General features: G+C 42.9%; 7 non-coding genes across 7 annotated transcripts; all 7 read left to right on the top strand.

Moving 5' to 3' along the window:
- Positions 1–1,307: 1,307 nt before the first annotated feature.
- Positions 1,308–1,607, top strand: LOC147734116 (signal recognition particle RNA). The gene has a single exon (XR_015307848.1).
- Positions 1,608–3,205: 1,598 nt separating this feature from the next.
- Positions 3,206–3,505, top strand: LOC147734115 (signal recognition particle RNA). The gene has a single exon (XR_015308015.1).
- Positions 3,506–5,103: 1,598 nt separating this feature from the next.
- LOC147734114 (signal recognition particle RNA) lies at positions 5,104–5,403 on the top strand. The gene has a single exon (XR_015307628.1).
- Positions 5,404–7,005: 1,602 nt separating this feature from the next.
- On the top strand, positions 7,006–7,305 carry LOC147734113 (signal recognition particle RNA). Its single transcript, XR_015307704.1, has one exon.
- A 1,598-nt stretch (positions 7,306–8,903) lies between these two features.
- Positions 8,904–9,203, top strand: LOC147734112 (signal recognition particle RNA). The gene has a single exon (XR_015308131.1).
- A 1,597-nt stretch (positions 9,204–10,800) lies between these two features.
- LOC147734111 (signal recognition particle RNA) lies at positions 10,801–11,100 on the top strand. Its single transcript, XR_015308161.1, has one exon.
- A 1,597-nt stretch (positions 11,101–12,697) lies between these two features.
- On the top strand, positions 12,698–12,997 carry LOC147734110 (signal recognition particle RNA). Its single transcript, XR_015307631.1, has one exon.
- The last annotated feature ends 1,342 nt before the right edge of the window (positions 12,998–14,339 follow it).

Genomic DNA, 14,339 nt, shown 5'->3' with positions numbered 1-14,339 from the left:
TAAATTGATCTGTCAAGTACAAAAGTATCCTTAGAAGAGCAACTTTGAAATGCATTTGCTGGGTCTTCTGCTGCATTCCTACGTCCAGCTCTAATTCATTTTTTGATTAGCCCTCATTCAATTCCATATATGAATGAGAAGGAGAAATAAGAGGGCCCTTCGCTCTTTGAGAGAAACATGAAAAGACTGAGAACTGTGCAACTCCCAAACATTGGAGCCTTCGGCCTTACTCCAGCCAACTCTTGCGGTTTAATACTTTTAAATCTTGATGTTGTTTAACAATACCAGCAGAAGGGATCAGGTTGACAGGCGCTGCAGTTCTCCAGTATGGGGCTGTCCAGATCATTACTCAATCTACCTTGCATTGGCACAGTATAAAATACGTCATGAAGTCTCCTATGAAAAGGTATACAAATCTGTTTGAATCACTTTTGTTAGTCAGGGGGACCCATTCGCTGGAAGGGGCAGGGAGGACAAAAATAGCTCATTGGTATAGAACACTGAATTAACAGCTGATTTTGAGGTGGGAGAAGATCGAGTAATCCAACCGGACCTCAATAAACGGTTTCTTAGTATGCAGTAGCCCGCAACCACTTCTAACCCAAAAGCGTAATCTCATCCTTTTGCAGAATCAGGCAAGCTTTCACCTGCTCAAGCTGAACTGACATTGGTCTTCTTGGCCAGCAAGTGTTACTCTCTTGAAGCTGTTGAGGCTAGAGAACAGAATGACGCATATTCATTCTTTATAATAACTCTTCTAGCCCTCCCACTCCATACCACTTTATAACTTCCAATGTGGCAGATGTCTTCCATCATTGTGACCATTGCTGCTTTTCTCAACATTGGCTGGCTCGGCATAACAAGAAGGGATGGTTGGCTACAGGAGAGCCTGAATTGTGCCTGTAAGGTTCTACAGGGAGTCACTGGCAGATAATGAGAAACTCAGCCCTAAGTTGGCTCTTCTCCCTCACTTTCTTTCTCCTCTCTCCCTCTACCTATCTCTCACTCACTAAATACTAGTATCTATATTGTATTCACATCCCCTTCACAAACTTTCTGACCCTACTTCCTCTCTCCCTTAAATCAGTTCAACCCTCTTCTTTTCCTTTAGGAAACTCCACATCTTTTTTAAAGGCCCTTCCCATATTCACACTGCTTCTTGATAAGACATTATTTTCCTTTCTTTGCAGGATAGTGAAATAGATTTTCTTGAAATACGGTTGGCATACCATCAATTCATTACACCGTACTTTATCATTATCCTTACTTAAGCAATGCATTTCATCATTAGGACATGTGCTGTGTTTGCCGGGCATGGTGGCGTGTGCCTGTTGTCCTAGCTACTTGGGAGGCTGAGGCTTGTGGATTGCTTGAGCTCAGGGGTTCTGGGCTGCACTCAGCTGTGTTGATCAGGTGTCCATGCTACGTTGGGTATCAATATGGTGTTCTAGAGGGAGCTCTAGAATTTCAGGTTGTGTAATGAGAGGTGCACCGACCCAGGCTGGAAACAGAGCAGGCCAAAGCTTCCATGCCCATCGGTAGCAGGACAGCACCTGAGAGCAGTAGGTGTAACACAGCTTGAGCAAAATAGTGAGACCTAGCCTCTAATTTTTTGACTCAAATGTGAACGTTTTGATTTTTACAAGATGGTAATGAATTATTTTTCCAAAACCAAATCTTTGTTTTTCTTTTGATATTTTTGCAGGAAGTACAATGAACATTTGAATAGGGCTGGGCATTCTAGCATAGCAGACAATTCTCCAGAATTGCAACATATTGCAACAACAAGCTAGCAGGTGGAGAGGACGGAAAACTCTGTGCAGCCTAGAATAGATGGCTGTGTGATTTTCTGCAAGAATGACTGAAATGCATTCTTCATTTTAGAGCACCTGTAGGATTAAATTGATCTGTCAAGTACAAAAGTATCCTTAGAAGAGCAACTTTGAAATGCATTTGCTGGGTCTTCTGCTGCATTCCTACGTCCAGCTCTAATTCATTTTTTGATTAGCCCTCATTCAATTCCATATATGAATGAGAAGGAGAAATAAGAGGGCCCTTCGCTCTTTGAGAGAAACATGAAAAGACTGAGAACTGTGCAACTCCCAAACATTGGAGCCTTCGGCCTTACTCCAGCCAACTCTTGTGGTTTAATACTTTTAAATCTTGATGTTGTTTAACAATACCAGCAGAAGGGATCAGGTTGACAGGCGCTGCAGTTCTCCAGTATGGGGCTGTCCAGATCATTACACAATCTACCTTGCATTGGCACAGTATAAAATACGTCATGAAGTCTCCTATGAAAAGGTATACAAATCTGTTTGAATCACTTTTGTTAGTCAGGGGGACCCATTCGCTGGAAGGGGCAGGGAGGACAAAAATAGCTCATTGGTATAGAACACTGAATTAGCAGCTGATTTTGAGGTGGGAGAAGATCGAGTAATCCAACCGGACCTCAATAAACGGTTTCTTAGTATGCAGTAGCCCGCAACCACTTCTAACCCAAAAGCGTAATCTCATCCTTTTGCAGAATCAGGCAAGCTTTCACCTGCTCAAGCTGAACTGACATTGGTCTTCTTGGCCAGCAAGAGTTACTCTCTTGAAGCTGTTGAGGCTAGAGAACAGAATGACGCATATTCATTCTTTATAATAACTCTTCTAGCCCTCCCACTGCATACCACTTTATAACTTCCAATGTGGCAGATGTCTTCCATCATTGTGACCCTTGCTGCTTTTCTCAACATTGGCTGGCTCGGCATAACAAGAAGGGATGGATGGCTACAGAAGAGCCTGAATTGTGCCTGTAAGGTTCTACAGGGAGTCACTGGCAGATAATGAGAAACTCAGCCCTAAGTTGGCTCTTCTCCCTCACTTTCTTTCTCCTCTCTCCCTCTACCTATCTCTCACTCACTAAATACTAGTATCTATATTGTATTCACATCCCCTTCACAAACTTTCTGACCCTACTTCCTCTCTCCCTTAAATCAGTTCAACCCTCTTCTTTTCCTTTAGGAAACTCCACATCTTTTTTAAAGGCCCTTCCCATATTCACACTGCTTCTTGATAAGACATTATTTTCCTTTCTTTGAAGGATAGTGAAATAGATTTTCTTGAAATACGGTTGGCATACCATCAATTCATTACACCGTACTTTATCATTATCCTTACTTAAGCAATTCATTTCATCATTAGGACATGTGCTGTGTTTGCCGGGCATGGTGGCGTGTGCCTGTTGTCCTAGCTACTTGGGAGGCTGAGGCTTGTGGATTGCTTGAGCTCAGGGGTTCTGGGCTGCACTCAGCTGTGTTGATCAGGTGTCCATGCTACGTTGGGTATCAATATGGTGTTCTAGAGGGAGCTCTAGAATTTCAGGTTGTGTAATGAGAGGTGCACCGACCCAGGCTGGAAACAGAGCAGGCCAAAGCTTCCATGCCCATCGGTAGCAGGACAGCACCTGAGAGCAGTAGGTGTAACACAGCTTCAGCAAAATAGTGAGACCTAGCCTCTCTTTTTTTGACTCAAATGTGAACGTTTTGATTTTTACAAGATGGTAATGAATTATTTTTCCAAAACCAAATCTTTGTTTTTCTTTTGATATTTTTGCAGGAAGTACAATGAACATTTGAACTGGGCCGGGCATTCTAGCATAGCAGACAATTCTCCAGAATTGCGACATATTGCAACAACAAGCTAGCAGGTGGAGAGGACGGAAAACTCTGTGCAGCCTAGAATAGATGGCTGTGTGATTTTCTGCAAGGATGACTGAAATGCATTCTTCATTTTAGAGCACCTGTAGGATTAAATTGATCTGTCAAGTACAAAGGTATCCTTAGAAGAGCAACTTTGAAATGCGTTTGCTGGGTCTTCTGCTGCATTCCTACGTCCAGCTCTAATTCATTTTTTGATTAGCCCTCATTCAATTCCATATATGAATGAGAAGGAGAAATAAGAGGGCCCTTCGCTCTTTGAGAGAAACATGAAAAGACTGAGAACTGTGCAACTCCCAAACATTGGAGCCTTCGGCCTTACTCCAGCCAACTCTTGCGGTTTAATACTTTTAAATCGTGATGTTGTTTAACAATACCAGCAGAAGGGATCAGGTTGACAGGCGCTGCAGTTCTCCAGTATGGGGCTGTCCAGATCATTACTCAATCTACCTTGCATTGGCACAGTATAAAATACGTCATGAAGTCTCCTATGAAAAGGTATACAAATCTGTTTGAATCACTTTTGTTAGTCAGGGGGACCCATTCGCTGGAAGGGGCAGGGAGGACAAAAATAGCTCATTGGTATAGAACACTGAATTAGCAGCTGATTTTGAGGTGGGAGAAGATCGAGTAATCCAACCGGACCTCAATAAACGGTTTCTTAGTATGCAGTAGCCCGCAACCACTTCTAACCCAAAAGCGTAATCTCATCCTTTTGCAGAATCAGGCAAGCTTTCACCTGCTCAAGCTGAACTGACATTGGTCTTCTTGGCCAGCAAGAGTTACTCTCTTGAAGCTGTTGAGGCTAGAGAACAGAATGACGCATATTCATTCTTTATAATAACTCTTCTAGCCCTCCCACTCCATACCACTTTATAACTTCCAATGTGGCAGATGTCTTCCATCATTGTGACCCTTGCTGCTTTTCTCAACATTGGCTGGCTCGGCATAACAAGAAGGGATGGATGGCTACAGGAGAGCCTGAATTGTGCCTGTAAGGTTCTACAGGGAGTCACTGGCAGATAATGAGAAACTCAGCCCTAAGTTGGCTCTTCTCCCTCACTTTCTTTCTCCTCTCTCCCTCTACCTATCTCTCACTCACTAAATACTAGTATCTATATTGTATTCACATCCCCTTCACAAACTTTCTGACCCTACTTCCTCTCTCCCTTAAATCAGTTCAACCCTCTTCTTTTCCTTTAGGAAACTCCACATCTTTTTTAAAGGCCCTTCCCATATTCACACTGCTTCTTGATAAGACATTATTTTCCTTTCTTTGAAGGATAGTGAAATAGATTTTCTTGAAATACGGTTGGCATACCATCAATTCATTACACCGTACTTTATCATTATCCTTACTTAAGCAATGCATTTCATCATTAGGACATGTGCTGTGTTTGCCGGGCATGGTGGCGTGTGCCTGTTGTCCTAGCTACTTGGGAGGCTGAGGCTTGTGGATTGCTTGAGATCAGGGGTTCTGGGCTGCACTCAGCTGTGTTGATCAGGTGTCCATGCTACGTTGGGTATCAATATGGTGTTCTAGAGGGAGCTCTAGAATTTCAGGTTGTGTAATGAGAGGTGGACCGACCCAGGCTGAAAACAGAGCAGGCCAAAGCTTCCATGCCCATCGGTAGCAGGACAGCACCTCAGAGCAGTAGGTGTAATACAGCTTGAGCAAAATAGTGAGACCTAGCCTCTCTTTTTTTGACTCAAATGTGAACGTTTTGATTTTTACAAGATGGTAATTAATTATTTTTCCAAAACCAAATCTTTGTTTTTCTTTTGATATTTTTGCAGGAAGTACAATGAACATTTGAATAGGGCCGGGCATTCTAGCATAGCAGACAATTCTCCAGAATTGCAACATATTGCAACAACAAGCTAGCAGGTGGAGAGGACGGAAAACTCTGTGCAGCCTAGAATAGATAGATGGCTGTGTGATTTTCTGCAAGAATGACTGAAATGCATTCTTCATTTTAGAGCACCTGTAGGATTAAATTGATCTGTCAAGTACAAAAGTATCCTTAGAAGAGCAACTTTGAAATGCATTTGCTGGGTCTTCTGCTGCATTCCTACGTCCAGCTCTAATTCATTTTTTGATTAGCCCTCATTCAATTCCATATATGAATGAGAAGGAGAAATAAGAGGGCCCTTCACTCTTTGAGAGAAACATGAAAAGACTGAGAATTGTGCAACTCCCAAACATTGGAGCCTTCGGCCTTACTCCAGCCAACTCTTGCGGTTTAATACTTTTAAATCTTGATGTTGTTTAACAATACCAGCAGAAGGGATCAGGTTGACAGGCGCTGCAGTTCTCCAGTATGGGGCTGTCCAGATCATTACTCAATCTACCTTGCATTGGCACAGTATAAAATACGTCATGAAGTCTCCTATGAAAAGGTATACAAATCTGTTTGAATCACTTTTGTTAGTCAGGGGGACCCATTCGCTGGAAGGGGCAGGGAGGACAAAAATAGCTCATTGGTATAGAACACTGAATTAACAGCTGATTTTGAGGTGGGAGAAGATCGAGTAATCCAACCGGACCTCAATAAACGGTTTCTTAGTATGCAGTAGCCCGCAACCACTTCTAACCCAAAAGCGTAATCTCATCCTTTTGCAGAATCAGGCAAGCTTTTACCTGCTCAAGCTGAACTGACATTGGTCTTCTTGGCCAGCAAGAGTTACTCTATTGAAGCTGTTGAGGCTAGAGAACAGAATGACGCATATTCATTCTTTATAATAACTCTTCTAGCCCTCCCACTCCATACCACTTTATAACTTCCAATGTGGCAGATGTCTTCCATCATTGTGACCCTTGCTGCTTTTCTCGACATTGGCTGGCTCGGCATAACAAGAAGGGATGGATGGCTACAGGAGAGCCTGAATTGTGCCTGTAAGGTTCTACAGGGAGTCACTGGCAGATAATGAGAAACTCAGCCCTAAGTTGGCTCTTCTCCCTCACTTTCTTTCTCCTCTCTCCCTCTACCTATCTCTCACTCACTAAATACTAGTATCTATATTGTATTCACATCCCCTTCACAAACTTTCTGACCCTACTTCCTCTCTCCCTTAAATCAGTTCAACCCTCTTCTTTTCCTTTAGGAAACTCCACATCTTTTTTAAAGGCCCTTCCCATATTCACACTGCTTCTTGATAAGACATTATTTTCCTTTCTTTGAAGGATAGTGAAATAGATTTTCTTGAAATACGGTTGGCATACCATCAATTCATTACACCGTACTTTATCATTATCCTTACTTAAGCAATGCATTTCATCATTAGGACCTGTGCTGTGTTTGCCGGGCATGGTGGCGTGTGCCTGTTGTCCTAGCTACTTGGGAGGCTGAGGCTTGTGGATTGCATGAGCTCAGGGGTTCTGGGCTGCACTCAGCTGTGTTGATCAGGTGTCCATGCTACATTGGGTATCAATATGGTGTTCTAGAGGGAGCTCTAGAATTTCAGGTTGTGTAAAGAGAGGTGCACCGACCCAGGCTGGAAACAGAGCAGGCCAAAGCTTCCATGCCCATCGGTAGCAGGACAGCACCTGAGAGCAGTAGGTGTAACAAAGCTTGAGCAAAATAGTGAGACCTAGCCTCTCTTTTTTTGACTCAAATGTGAACGTTTTGATTTTCACAAGATGGTAATGAATTATTTTTCCAAAACCAAATCTTTGTTTTTCTTTTGATATTTTTGCAGGAAGTACAATGAACATTTGAACTGGGCCGGGCATTCTAGCATAGCAGACAATTCTCCAGAATTGCGACATATTGCAACAACAAGCTAGCAGGTGGAGAGGACGGAAAACTCTGTGCAGCCTAGAATAGATGGCTGTGTGATTTTCTGCAAGGATGACTGAAATGCATTCTTCATTTTAGAGCACCTGTAGGATTAAATTGATCTGTCAAGTACAAAGGTATCCTTAGAAGAGTAACTTTGAAATGCGTTTGCTGGGTCTTCTGCTGCATTCCTACGTCCAGCTCTAATTCATTTTTTGATTAGCCCTCATTCAATTCCATATATGAATGAGAAGGAGAAATAAGAGGGCCCTTCGCTCTTTGAGAGAAACATGAAAAGACTGAGAACTGTGCAACTCCCAAACATTGGAGCCTTCGGCCATACTCCAGCCTACTCTTGCGGTTTAATACTTTTAAATCTTGATGTTGTTTAACAATACCAGCAGAAGGGATCAGGTTGACAGGCGCTGCAGTTCTCCAGTATGGGGCTGTCCAGATCATTACTCAATCTACCTTGCATTGGCACAGTATAAAATACGTCATGAAGTCTCCTATGAAAAGGTATACAAATCTGTTTGAATCACTTTTGTTAGTCAGGGGGACCCATTCGCTGGAAGGGGCAGGGAGGACAAAAATAGCTCATTGGTATAGAACACTGAATTAGCAGCTGATTTTGAGGTGGGAGAAGATCGAATAAACCAACCGGACCTCAATAAACGGTTTCTTAGTATGCAGTAGCCCGCAACCACTTCTAACCCAAAAGCGTAATCTCATCTTTTTGCAGAATCAGGCAAGCTTTCACCTGCTCAAGCTGAACTGACATTGGTCTTCTTGGCCAGCAAGAGTTACTCTCTTGAAGCTGTTGAGGCTAGAGAACAGAATGACGCATATTCATTCTTTATAATAACTCTTCTAGCCCTCCCACTCCATACCACTTTATAACTTCCAATGTGGCAGATGTCTTCCATCATTGTGACCCTTGCTGCTTTTCTCAACATTGGCTGGCTCGGCATAACAAGAAGGGATGAATGGCTACAGGAGAGCCTGAATTGTGCCTGTAAGGTTCTACAGGGAGTCACTGGCAGATAATGAGAAACTCAGCCCTAAGTTGGCTCTTCTCCCTCACTTTCTTTCTCCTCTCTCCCTCTACCTATCTCTCACTCTCTAAATACTAGTATCTATATTGTATTCACATCCCCTTCACAAACTTTCTGACCCTACTTCCTCTCTCCCTTAAATCAGTTCAACCCTCTTCTTTTCCTTTAGGAAACTCCACATCTTTTTTAAAGGCCCTTCCCATATTCACACTGCTTCTTGATAAGACATTATTTTTCTTTCTTTGCAGGATAGTGAAATAGATTTTCTTTAAATACGGTTGGCATACCATCAATTCATTACACCGTACTTTATCATTATCCTTACTTAAGCAATGCATTTCATCATTAGGACATGTGCTGTGTTTGCCGGGCATGGTGGCGTGTGCCTATTGTCCTAGCTACTTGGGAGGCTGAGGCTTGTGGATTGCTTGAGCTCAGGGGTTCTGGGCTGCACTCAGCTGTGTTGATCAGGTGTCCATGCTACGTTGGGTATCAATATGGTGTTCTAGAAGGAGCTCTAGAATTTCAGGTTGTGTAATGAGAGGTGCACCGACCCAGGCTGGAAACAGAGCAGGCCAAAGCTTCCATGCCCATCGGTAGCAGGACAGCACCTGAGAGCAGTAGGTGTAACACAGCTTGAGCAAAATAGTGAGACCTAGCCTCTCTTTTTTTGACTCAAATGTGAACGTTTTGATTTTTACAAGATGGTAATGAATTATTTTTCCAAAACCAAATCTTTGTTTTTCTTTTGATATTTTTGCAGGAAGTACAATGAACATTTGAACTGGGCCGGGCATTCTAGCATAGCAGACAATTCTCCAGAATTGCGACATATTGCAACAACAAGCTAGCAGGTGGAGAGGACGGAAAACTCTGTGCAGCCTAGAATAGATGGCTGTGTGATTTTCTGCAAGGATGACTGAAATGCATTCTTCATTTTAGAGCACCTGTAGGATTAAATTGATCTGTCAAGTACAAAGGTATCCTTAGAAGAGCAACTTTGAAATGCGTTTGCTGGGTCTTCTGCTGCATTCCTACGTCCAGCTCTAATTCATTTTTTGATTAGCCCTCATTCAATTCCATATATGAATGAGAAGGAGAAATAAGAGGGCCCTTCGCTCTTTGAGAGAAACATGAAAAGACTGAGAATTGTGCAACTCCCAAACATTGGAGCCTTCGGCCTTACTCCAGCCAACTCTTGCGGTTTAATACTTTTAAATCTTGATGTTGTTTAACAATACCAGCAGAAGGGATCAGGTTGACAGGCGCTGCAGTTCTCCAGTATGGGGCTGTCCAGATCATTACTCAATCTACCTTGCATTGGCACAGTATAAAATACGTCATGAAGTCTCCTATGAAAAGGTATACAAATCTGTTTGAATCACTTTTGTTAGTCAGGGGGACCCATTCGCTGGAAGGGGCAGGGAGGACAAAAATAGCTCATTGGTATAGAACACTGAATTAGCAGCTGATTTTGAGGTGGGAGAAGATCGAGTAATCCAACCGGACCTCAATAAACGGTTTCTTAGTATGCAGTAGCCCGCAACCACTTCTAACCCAAAAGCGTAATCTCATCCTTTTGCAGAATCAGGCAAGCTTTCACCTGCTCAAGCTGAACTGACATTGGTCTTCTTGGCCAGCAAGAGTTACTCTCTTGAAGCTGTTGAGGCTAGAGAACAGAATGACGCATATTCATTCTTTATAATAACTCTTCTAACCCTCCCACTGCATACCACTTTATAACTTCCAATGTGGCAGATGTCTTCCATCATTGTGACCCTTGCTGCTTTTCTCAACATTGGCTGGCTCGGCATAACAAGAAGGGATGGATGGCTACAGAAGAGGCTGAATTGTGCCTGTAAGGTTCTACAGGGAGTCACTGGCAGATAATGAGAAACTCAGCCCTAAGTTGGCTCTTCTCCCTCACTTTCTTTCTCCTCTCTCCCTCTACCTATCTCTCACTCACTAAATACTAGTATCTATATTGTATTCACATCCCCTTCACAAACTTTCTGACCCTACTTCCTCTCTCCCTTAAATCAGTTCAACCCTCTTCTTTTCCTTTAGGAAACTCCACATCTTTTTAAAGGCCCTTCCCATATTCACACTGCTTCTTGATAAGACATTATTTTCCTTTCTTTGCAGGATAGTGAAATAGATTTTCTTGAAATACGGTTGGCATACCATCAATTCATTACACCGTACTTTATCATTATCCTTACTTAAGCAATGCATTTCATCATTAGGACATGTGCTGTGTTTGCCGGGCATGGTGGCGTGTGCCTGTTGTCCTAGCTACTTGGGAGGCTGAGGCTTGTGGATTGCTTGAGCTCAGGGGTTCTGGGCTGCACTCAGCTGTGTTGATCAGGTGTCCATGCTACGTTGGGTATCAATATGGTGTTCTAGAGGGAGCTCTAGAATTTCAGGTTGTGTATTGAGAGGTGCACCAACCCAGGCTGGAAACAGAGCAGGCCAAAGCTTCCATGCCCATCGGTAGCAGGACAGCACCTGAGAGCAGTAGGTGTAACACAGCTTGAGCAAAATAGTGAGACCTAGCCTCTCTTTTTTTGACTCAAATGTGAACGTTTTGATTTTTACAAGATGGTAATGAATTATTTTTCCAAAACCAAATCTTTGTTTTTCTTTTGATATTTTTGCAGGAAGTACAATGAACATTTGAATAGGGCCGGGCATTCTAGCATAGCAGACAATTCTCCAGAATTGACACATATTGCAACAACAAGCTAGCAGGTGGAGAGGACGGAAAACTCTGTGCAGCCTAGAATAGATGGCTGTGTGATTTTCTGCAAGAATGACTGAAATGCATTCTTCATTTTAGAGCACCTGTAGGATTAAATTGATCTGTCAAGTACAAAAGTATCCTTAGAAGAGCAACTTTGAAATGCATTTGCTGGGTCTTCTGCTGCATTCCTACGTCCAGCTCTAATTCATTTTTTGATTAGCCCTCATTCAATTCCATATATGAATGAGAAGGAGAAATAAGAGGGCCCTTCGCTCTTTGAGAGGAACATGAAAAGACTGAGAACTGTGCAACTCCCAAACATTGGAGCCTTCGGCCTTACTCCAGCCAACTCTTGCGGTTTAATACTTTTAAATCTTGATGTTGTTTAACAATACCAGCAGAAGGGATCAGGTTGACAGGCGCTGCAGTTCTCCAGTATGGGGCTGTCCAGATCATTACTGAATCTACCTTGCATTGGCACAGTATAAAATACGTCATGAAGTCTCCTATGAAAAGGTATACAAATCTGTTTGAATCACTTTTGTTAGTCAGGGGGACCCATTCGCTGGAAGGGGCAGGGAGGACAAAAGTAGCTCATTGGTATAGAACACTGAATTAGCAGCTGATTTTGAGGTGGGAGAAGATCGAGTAATCCAACCGGACCTCAATAAATGGTTTCTTAGTATGCAGTAGCCCGCAACCACTTCTAACCCAAAAGCGTAATCTCATCCTTTTGCAGAATCAGGCAAGCTTTCACCTGCTCAAGCTGAACTGACATTGGTCTTCTCGGCCAGCAAGAGTTCCTCTCTTGAAGCTGTTGAGGCTAGAGAACAGAATGACGCGTATTCATTCTTTATAATAACTCTTCTAGCCCTCCCACTGCATACCACTTTATAACTTCCAATGTGGCAGATGTCTTCCATCATTGTGACCCTTGCTGCTTTTCTCATCATTGGCTGGCTCGGAATAACAAGAAGGGATGGATGGCTACAGAAGAGCCTGAATTGTGCCTGTAAGGTTCCACAGGGAGTCACTGGCAGATAATGAGAAACTCAGCCCTAAGTTGGCTCTTCTCCCTCACTTTCTTTCTCCTCTCTCCCTCTACCTATCTCTCACTCACTAAATACTAGTATCTATATTGTATTCACATCCCCTTCACAAACTTTCTGACCCTACTTCCTCTCTCCCTTAAATCAGTTCAACCCTCTTCTTTTCCTTTAGGAAACTCCACATCTTTTTAAAGGCCCTTCCCATATTCACACTGCTTCTTGATAAGACATTATTTTCCTTTCTTTGAAGGATAGTGAAATAGATTTTCTTGAAATACGGTTGGCATACCATCAATTCATTACACCGTACTTTATCATTATCCTTACTTAAGCAATGCATTTCATCATTAGGACCTGTGCTATGTTTGCCGGGCATGGTGGCGTGTGCCTGTTGTCCTAGCTACTTGGGAGGCTGAGGCTTGTGGATTGCATGAGCTCAGGGGTTCTGGGCTGCACTCAGCTGTGTTGATCAGGTGTCCATGCTACATTGGGTATCAATATGGTGTTCTAGAGGGAGCTCTAGAATGTCAGGTTGTGTAAAGAGAGGTGCACCGACCCAGGCTGGAAACAGAGCAGGCCAAAGCTTCCATGCCCATCGGTAGCAGGACATCACCTGAGAGCAGTAGGTGTAACACAGCTTGAGCAAAATAGTGAGACCTAGCCTCTCTTTTTTTGACTCAAATGTGAACGTTTTGATTTTCACAAGATGGTAATGAATTATTTTTCCAAAACCAAATCTTTGTTTTTCTTTTGATATTTTTGCAGGAAGTACAATGAACATTTGAACTGGGCCGGGCATTCTAGCATAGCAGACAATTCTCCAGAATTGCGACATATTGCAACAACAAGCTAGCAGGTGGAGAGGACGGAAAACTCTGTGCAGCCTAGAATAGATGGCTGTGTGATTTTCTGCAAGGATGACTGAAATGCATTCTTCATTTTAGAGCACCTGTAGGATTAAATTGATCTGTCAAGTACAAAGGTATCCTTAGAAGAGTAACTTTGAAATGCGTTTGCTGGGTCTTCTGCTGCATTCCTACGTCCAGCTCTAATTCATTTTTTGATTAGCCCTCATTCAATTCCATATATGAATGAGAAGGAGAAATAAGAGGGCCCTTCGCTCTTTGAGAGAAACATGAAAAGACTGAGAACTGTGCAACTCCCAAACATTGGAGCCTTCGGCCATACTCCAGCCAACTCTTGCGGTTTAATACTTTTAAATCTTGATGTTGTTTAACAATACCAGCAGAAGGGATCAGGTTGACAGGCGCTGCAGTTCTCCAGTATGGGGCTGTCCAGATCATTACTCAATCTACCTTGCATTGGCACAGTATAAAATACGTCATGAAGTCTCCTTCGAAAAGGTATACAAATCTGTTTGAATCACTTTTGTTAGTCAGGGGGACCCATTCGCTGGAAGAGGCAGGGAGGACAAAAATAGCTCATTGGTATAGAACACTGAATTAGCAGCTGATTTTGAGGTGGGAGAAGATCGAATAAACCAACCGGACCTCAATAAACGGTTTCTTAGTATGCAGTAGCCCGCAACCACTTCTAACCCAAAAGCGTAATCTCATCCTTTTGCAGAATCAGGCAAGCTTTCACCTGCTCAAGCTGAACTGACATTGGTCTTCTTGGCCAGCAAGAGTTACTCTCTTGAAGCTGTTGAGGCTAGAGAACAGAATGACGCATATTCATTCTTTATAATAACTCTTCTAGCCCTCCCACTCCATACCACTTTATAACTTCCAATGTGGCAGATGTCTTCCATCATTGTGACCCTTGCTGCTTTTCTCAACATTGGCTGGCTCGGCATAACAAGAAGGGATGAATGGCTACAGGAGAGCCTGAATTGTGCCTGTAAGGTTCTACAGGGAGTCACTGGCAGATAATGAGAAACTCAGCCCTAAGTTGGCTCTTCTCCCTCACTTTCTTTCTCCTCTCTCCCTCTACCTATCTCTCACTCTCTAAATACTAGTATCTATATTGTATTCACATCCCCTTCACAA

This window comes from Lissotriton vulgaris, chromosome 1_2 (assembly GCF_964263255.1).
Source record: "Lissotriton vulgaris chromosome 1_2, aLisVul1.2, whole genome shotgun sequence".
NCBI lineage: Eukaryota > Metazoa > Chordata > Amphibia > Caudata > Salamandridae > Lissotriton > Lissotriton vulgaris.
This window is presented reverse-complemented; position numbering and strand designations above follow the sequence as displayed.